Below are 7,500 nucleotides of genomic sequence, written 5' to 3' on the forward strand. Positions count from 1 at the left end.
CCCCCGTTCCCAGACCCACAGCCCACCGTGCCAGACCGCCCCCCTCCCCCCCCGTTCCCAGACCCACAGCCCACCGTGCCAGACCGCCTCCCCCCCCCGTTCCCAGACCCACAGCCCACCGTGCCAGACCGCCCCCCCCTCACCGTTCCCAGACCCACAGCCCACCGTGCCAGACCGCCCCCCCCCCCCGTTCCCAGACCCACAGCCCACCGTGCCAGACCGCCCCCCCCCCGTTCCCAGACCCACAGCCCACCATGCCAGACCGCCCCCCCCCCCCCCACCGTGCCAGACCGCCCCCCCCAGACCCACAGCCCACCGTGCCAGACCGCCTCCCCCCCCCCGTTCCCAGACCCACAGCCCACCGTGCCAGACCGCCCCCCTCCCCCCCTCGTTCCCAGACCCACAGCCCACCGTGCCAGACCGCCTCCCCCCCCCCGTTCCCAGACCCACAGCCCACCGTGCCAGACCGCCCCCCCTCACCGTTCCCAGACCCACAGCCCACCGTGCCAGACCGCCTCCCCCCCCCGTTCCCAGACCCACAGCCCACCGTGCCAGACCGCCCCCCCTCCCCCCCTCGTTCCCAGACCCACAGCCCACCGTGCCAGACCGCCTCCCCCCCCCGTTCCCAGACCCACAGCCCACCGTGCCAGACCGCCCCCCCCTCCCCCCCCCCCCCGTTCCCAGACCCACAGCCCACCGTGCCAGACCGCCCCCCCTCCCCCCCCGTTCCCAGACCCACAGCCCACCGTGCCAGACCCCCTCCCCCCCCGTTCCCAGACCCACAGCCCACCGTGCCAGACCGCCCCCCCCCGTTCCCGGACCCACAGCCCACCGTGCCAGACCCCCCCCCCTCACCGTTCCCAGACCCACAGCCCACCGTGCCAGACCGCCCCCCCCCGTTCCCAGACCCACAGCCCACCGTGCCAGACCCCCCCCCTCACCGTTCCCAGACCCACAGCCCACCGTGCCAGACCGCCCCCCCCCGTTCCCAGACCGCCCCCCCGTTCCCGGACCCACAGCCCACCGTGCCAGACCCCCCCCTCACCGTTCCCAGACCCACAGCCCACCGTGTCAGACCGCCTCCCCCCCCCCGTTCCCAGACCCACAGCCCACCGTGCCAGACCCCCCCCCTCACCGTTCCCAGACCCACAGCCCACCGTGTCAGACCCCCCCCCGTTCCCAGACCCACAGCCCACCGTGCCAGACCCCCCCCCTCACCGTTCCCAGACCCACAGCCCACCGTGTCAGACCCCCCCCCGTTCCCAGACCCACAGCCCACCGTGCCAGAACCCCCCCTCCCCGTTCCCAGACCCACAGCCCACCGTGCCAGACCGCCTCCCCCCCCGTTCCCAGACCCACAGCCCACCGTGCCAGACCGCCCCCCCCCGTTCCCAGACCGCCCCCCCGTTCCCAGACCCACAGCCCACCGTGCCAGACCCCCCCCCTCACCGTTCCCAGACCCACAGCCCACCGTGCCAGACCGCCCCCCCTCCCCCCCCATTCCCAGACCCACAGCCCACCGTGCCAGACCCCCCCCCTCACCGTTCCCAGACCCACAGCCCACCGTGTCAGACCCCCCCCCGTTCCCAGACCCACAGCCCACCGTGCCAGAACCCCCCCCCTCACCGTTCCCAGACCCACAGCCCACCGTGCCAGAACTGCCCGTCAGTCACCCCTGTGACCAGCGTCCAGAGATTGCCCCTGGGCGGTGCCGAGGTTATTACCAGCGTGATGTCCCTGCTTGCTGCCGCCGCGCTCATGTGTAAACTGGGCTGCCTGATGGAGCTGCTGCAGTCCAAGGCACGGGCAAATGTCCCCACCGCCCTGTCAGAAAATAACAAGAGAGTTCATTAAACACGCGGGACCAGCCACACACAGCCAGCAGCAGCATCTTCCCCTGCATCCGTGTCCCAGTGGGTAGGGCTTCTGCCCAGACCCTGCATCCGTGTCCCAGTGTGTAGGGCTTCTGCCCAGCCCCTGCATCCGTGTCCCAGTGGGTAGGGCTTCTGCCCAGACCCTGCATCCGTGTCCCAGTGGGTAGGGCTTCTGCCCAGACCCTGCATCCGTGTCCCAGTGGGTAGGGCTTCTGCCCAGCCCCTGCATCCGTGTCCCAGTGGGTAGGGCTTCTGCCCAGACCCTGCATCCGGGTCCCAGTGGGTAGGGCTTCTGCCCAGACCCTCCATCCGTGTCCCAGTGGGTAGGGCTTCTGCCCAGCCCCTGCATCCGTGTCCCAGTGGGTAGGGCTTCTGCCCAGCCCCTGCATCCGTGTCCCAGTGGGTAGGGCTTCTGCCCAGACCCTGCATCCGTGTCCCAGTGGGTAGGGCTTCTGCCCAGCTCCACACACACAAAGTACTGTACACACCCCTGTCAGCATCAACAGGGCCAAGATGGAGATGATTCGCAGTTTCAAATTCCTCTGGGTACACATCTCCAAATATCTGTCCGGGTCCACCCACGTCAACGCTATCACCATGGGCAGCACAAGTGGTTAGCACTGTAGCTTCATAGCGCCAGGGTCCCAGGTTCGATTCCCGGCTTGGGTCACTGTCTGTGCAGAGTCTGCACGTTCTCCCCGTGTCTGCGTGGGTTTCCTCCGGGTGCTCCGGTTTCCTCCCACAGTCCAAAGACGTGCAGGTTAGGTGGATTGGCCGTGATAAATTGCCCTTAGTGTCCAAAAAAGGTGAGGAAGGGTTCTTGGGTTATAGGGATAAGGTGGAAGTGAGGGCTTAAGTGGCTCGGTGCAGACTCGATGGGCCGAATGGCCTCCTTCTGCACTGTATGTTCTAAAACACAACAGCGCCAGTACCTCCTCAGGGAACCAAGGAAATTCGGCATGTCCACATTAACTCTTACCAACGTTTACAGATGCACCATAGAAAGCATCCTATCTGGGCAGCAGGGTGGCGCAGTGGTTAGCACTGTTGCTTCCCAGCTCCAGGGTCCCGGGTTCGATTCCCCGGCTTGGGTCAGTCTGCGTGGAGTCTGCACGTTCCCCCCGTGTCTGCGTGGGTTTCCTCCGGGTGCTCCGGTTTCCTCCCACAAGTCCCGAAAGACGTGCTGTTAGGTGAATTGGACGTTCTGAATTCTCCCTCCGCGTACCCGAACAGGCGCCGGAATGTGGGGACTAGGGGCTTTTCACAGTAACTTCATTGCAGTGTTAATGTCAGCCGACTTGTGACACTAAAGATTATTATTCTTTATTATTTAGGATTTGAGGACTTACCGAGCAACGACTAGAAACTGGTCGATTTGCCGATCGGTCAGCGGGTTGTCAGGGTCCCAGACCTTTGTTTCCATTTTCAGCTGGTTCCGGTCATCGGACTCGCCTGCAACAGCAAGGGAATGGCGTAGTGAGATTCCCAGGATAGCTCTTTCCTCCGTTATATTCTCGTGCTTTGCTGCCCCCCCCCCAAAACCCGGTTCACATGCACAGCCAGGAAGGGACCCCCGTCCTTTCGCTCTCACAAACCCCCCCCCCCCCCCCCCCTCCCCACACAATCGCGCACACCAATATGAACCTGCAATACAAACTGCTCCTGATACCCGAGACACCATGGGATTATCTATTACCAGGGGGGGGACAACATAGAGAGGGCCGCAAACAGCTGCCCCCACCCACACGCTACCCTCTGAAACCTTGCCTTCTGCCAGTCTGTCCGGGATGTCGGCCTGGTACTTGGGCCCGACCCGTATCTCCCCCTGGTCGGCGATCAGCGTCTTCTGCAAGGGGTCGAACACCAACGAGTAGTAGAAGCAGTCCTGCGGAAGCACAGAAAGGATTGATGGCTAAACAAACGCTTCAGAAGGCAGCCACAGAATGGCACATCCACAGGTACACACCGCAGCATCATGCCACTATAAGTGTGAATGGTGGGCGAGGGGCGTTTTGGAACAATGGGCACTAACTGGGAAAGTTACACTGGCCACATTCGCCGGGATAAAGAAAGTCGACAGATATAAAAACAAACAAACCAGGGGCCTGTGTGGCGAGCGTTTCCAGCTGATTAACGTGAAGGTGAAGCTCTGAGCGTTTCCAGCTGATTAACGTGAAGGTGAAGCTCTGAGCGTTTCCAGCTGATTAACGTGAAGGTGAAGCTCTGAGCGTTTCCAGCTGATTAACGTGAAGGTGAAGCTCTGAGCGTTTCCAGCTGATTAACGTGAAGGTTAATCCTTCCGCCACGACAGAAATGGCTTCCGGTATCTGGGTATCCAAGCGGCGCAAGACTGGCTTAAGTTCAACGTTACAAGTTTGTTGGATATGGTGTGATAGGGTGGGGTAGGGTGTGAAAGGGTGGGGTAGGGTGTGATAGGGTGGGGTAGGGTGTGATAGGGTGGGGTAGGGTGTGGTAGGGTGGGGTAGGGTGTGGTAGGGTGTGATAGGGTGGGGTAGGGTGTGATAGGGTGGGGTAGGGTGGGGTAGGGTGTGATAGGGTGTGATAGGGTGTGATAGGGTGGGGTAGGGTGTGATAGGGTGTGGTAGGGTGGGGTAGGGTGTGATAGGGTGGGGTAGGGTGTGATAGGATGGGGTAGGGTGTGATAGGGTGGGGTAGGGTGTGATAGGATGGGGTAGGGTGTGATAGGGTGGGGTAGGGTGTGATAGGGTGGGGTAGGGTGTGGTAGGGTGTGGTAGGGTGTGGTAGGGTGTGATAGGGTGGGTAGGGTGTGGTAGGGTGGGGTAGGGTGTGATAGGGTGTGATAGGGTTGGGGTAGGGTGTGATAGGGTGGGGTAGGGTTTGTTGGATATGGTGTGATAGGGTGGGGTAGGGTGTGAAAGGGTGGGGTAGGGTGTGATAGGGTGGGTTAGGGTGTGATAGGGTGGGTAGGGTGTGGTAGGGTGGGGTAGGGTGTGGTAGGGTGTGATAGGGTGGGGTAGGGTGTGATAGGGTGGGGTAGGGTGGGGTAGGGTGTGATAGGGTGGGGTAGGGTGTGATAGGGTGTGGTAGGGTGGGGTAGGGTGTGATAGGGTGGGGTAGGGTGTGATAGGATGGGGTAGGGTGTGATAGGGTGGGGTAGGGTGTGATAGGATGGGGTAGGGTGTGATAGGGTGGGGTAGGGTGTGATAGGGTGGGGTAGGGTGGGGTAGGGTGTGGTAGGGTGTGGTAGGGTGTGGTAGGGTGTGGTAGGGTGTGATAGGGTGGGGTAGGGTGTGGTAGGGTGGGGTAGGGTGTGATAGGGTGTGATAGGGTGGGGTAGGGTGTGATAGGGTGGGGTAGGGTGTGGTAGGGTGGGGTAGGGTGGGGTAGGGTGTGGTAGGGTGTGATAGGGTGGGGTAGGGTGTGATAGGGTGGGGTAGGGTGGGGTAGGGTGGGGTAGGGTGTGATAGGGTGTGATAGGGTGGGGTAGGGTGTGATAGGGTGTGGTAGGGTGTGGTAGGGTGGGGTAGGGTGTGATAGGGTGGGGTAGGGTGTGATAGGATGGGGTAGGGTGTGATAGGGTGGGGTAGGGTGTGATAGGGTGGGGTAGGGTGTGATAGGGTGGGGTAGGGTGTGATAGGGTGGGGTAGGGTGGGGTAGGGTGTGGTAGGGTGGGGTAGGGTGTGATAGGGTGTGATAGGGTGTGATAGGGTGTGATAGGGTGGGGTAGGGTGTGGTAGGGTGTGGTAGGGTGGGGTAAGGTGGGGTAGGGTGGGGTAGGGTGGGGTAGGGTGTGGTAGGGTGTGGTAGGGTGGGGTAGGGTGTGATAGGGTGTGGTAGGGATTTGGTAGGGTGGGGTAGGGTGGGGTAGGGTGGGGTAGGGTGTGATAGGGTGGGGTAGGGTGTGAGAGGGTGGGGTAGGGTGGGGTAGGGTGTGATAGGGTGTGATAGGGTGGGGTAGGGTGTGGTAGGGTGGGGTTAGGGGTGTGATAGGGTGGGGTAGGGTGTGGTAGGGTGGGGTAGGGTGTGGATAGGGTGGGGTAGGGTGTGATAGGGTGTGATAGGGTGGGGTAGGGTGTGATAGGGTTGGGTAGGGTGGGGTAGGGTGTGATAGGGTGTGATAGGGTGTGATAGGGTGTGATAGGGTGGGGTAGGGTGTGATAGGGTTGGGGTAGGGTGGGGTAGGGTGTGATAGGGTGTGATAGGGTGGGGTAGGGTGTGGTAGGGTGGGGTAGGGTGTGATAGGGTGGGGTAGGGTGTGATAGGGTGGGGTAGGGTGTGATAGGGTGTGATAGGGTGTGGTAGGGTGGGGGAGGCTCTCGTTATCTCTAGGGGGCCGAGTTTAAACAATCGAGGTGAATATTCTGCCGAGGCCCGTAGTCTTGAAATGAAAAGAAAATCGCTTATTGTCACGAGTAGGCTTCAATGAAGTTACTGTGAAAAGCCCCTAGTCGCCACATTCCGGCGCCTGTTCGGGGAGGCTGGCACGGGAATCGAACTGTGCTGCTGGCCTGCTTGGTCTGCTTTAAAAGCCAGCGATTTAGCCGAGTGAGCTAAACCAGCCCCGTCCAAACTGACAGTGACCCAGAGCCGGGATCGAACCTGGGAACTTGGCGCCATGAGGCTTGCAGGGCTAACCCACTGCGCCACCGTGCTGCCCCATAGTCTTGTTTCAATGCCTATTTTTCTCGCTACGCCATTCTTTGCTGGGGTGAACAAGTCCTTGATACGGGCGGGTAGGGTGCCAAGAAAACCCAGGGTATACTTCCAGAGGGGCCGGCAGTTGGCGGGTCTCGCACTACCCAATTTCCTCCTGTACGACTGGGCAGGCAATGTGAAGGTGCTGGGGTGGTGCAGGGAGTCGGACACCATGGGGGGAAGATGGAAGCAAGCTTGTGTAAAGGGTCGAGCCCCCTGGGCCCAAGTAACGGTACCACTCCCACTCTCTCCAGCGAGATATACCCCAAACCCGGCGCCCATCTCCAATTGGAAGATATGGAGGCAGCCTGGACATCACAAGCTGAGGGCCAAGTCATTACTGCCTCCCATAAGTGGGAAGTTATCGGCATCAGTCTTGGATTCGGTGGGAAGGGGCGAGACTGCTTCAGAGACCGGTCTGTAGTGGGCGGTTCGCCAGTCTATGAGCGGATTCGAATCGCTGCCCATTGATCCCGTACCAGCCTCCCCGGACAGGCGCCGGAATGTGGCGACTAGGGGCTGTTCACAGTAACTTCATTGAAGCCTACTCGTGACAATAAGACATTTTCATTTCATTTCATTTTCAGGTGCGGGTGAAATGGGAGGAGGAGTTGGGGCCCATCCTGGATGAGGATGTGTGGAATGAGGGCCCTCTGTAGAGTACATTCCGCCTCCTCTTGCCCCCGGTTCAGCCCAATCCAAATCCAGAGGCTTCACAGAGCTTAGCTCACCAAAACTGGAAGTAGTTGAGTCGGAAACATTAGGGACCTTCAAACGGCTATGGATAGGTACATGGATTACGGTAGATTGAGTGTAGATTGATTTGTTCTTAAGGGCAGCAGGGTAGCATAGTGGTTAGCACAATTGCTTCACAGCTCCAGGGTCCCGGGTTCGATTCCCGGCTGGGTCACTGTCTGTGCGGAGTCTGCACATCCTCCCCGTGTGTGCG

At 60.9% G+C, this 7,500-nt stretch overlaps 1 long non-coding RNA gene across 1 annotated transcript in view; it reads right to left on the bottom strand.

The window, feature by feature from the left end:
• Nucleotides 1-3,641: 3,641 nt before the first annotated feature.
• LOC119958945 overlaps nucleotides 3,642-7,500 on the bottom strand; it is a 10,595-nt gene continuing 6,736 nt past the window's right edge. Inside the window, exon 4 of the long non-coding RNA XR_005459112.1 lies at nucleotides 3,642-3,759. This is a non-coding gene — a long non-coding RNA (uncharacterized LOC119958945). The remainder of the gene's footprint in view (nucleotides 3,760-7,500) is intronic.

This window comes from Scyliorhinus canicula, chromosome 31, assembly GCF_902713615.1.
Source record: "Scyliorhinus canicula chromosome 31, sScyCan1.1, whole genome shotgun sequence".
Lineage (NCBI taxonomy): Eukaryota > Metazoa > Chordata > Chondrichthyes > Carcharhiniformes > Scyliorhinidae > Scyliorhinus > Scyliorhinus canicula.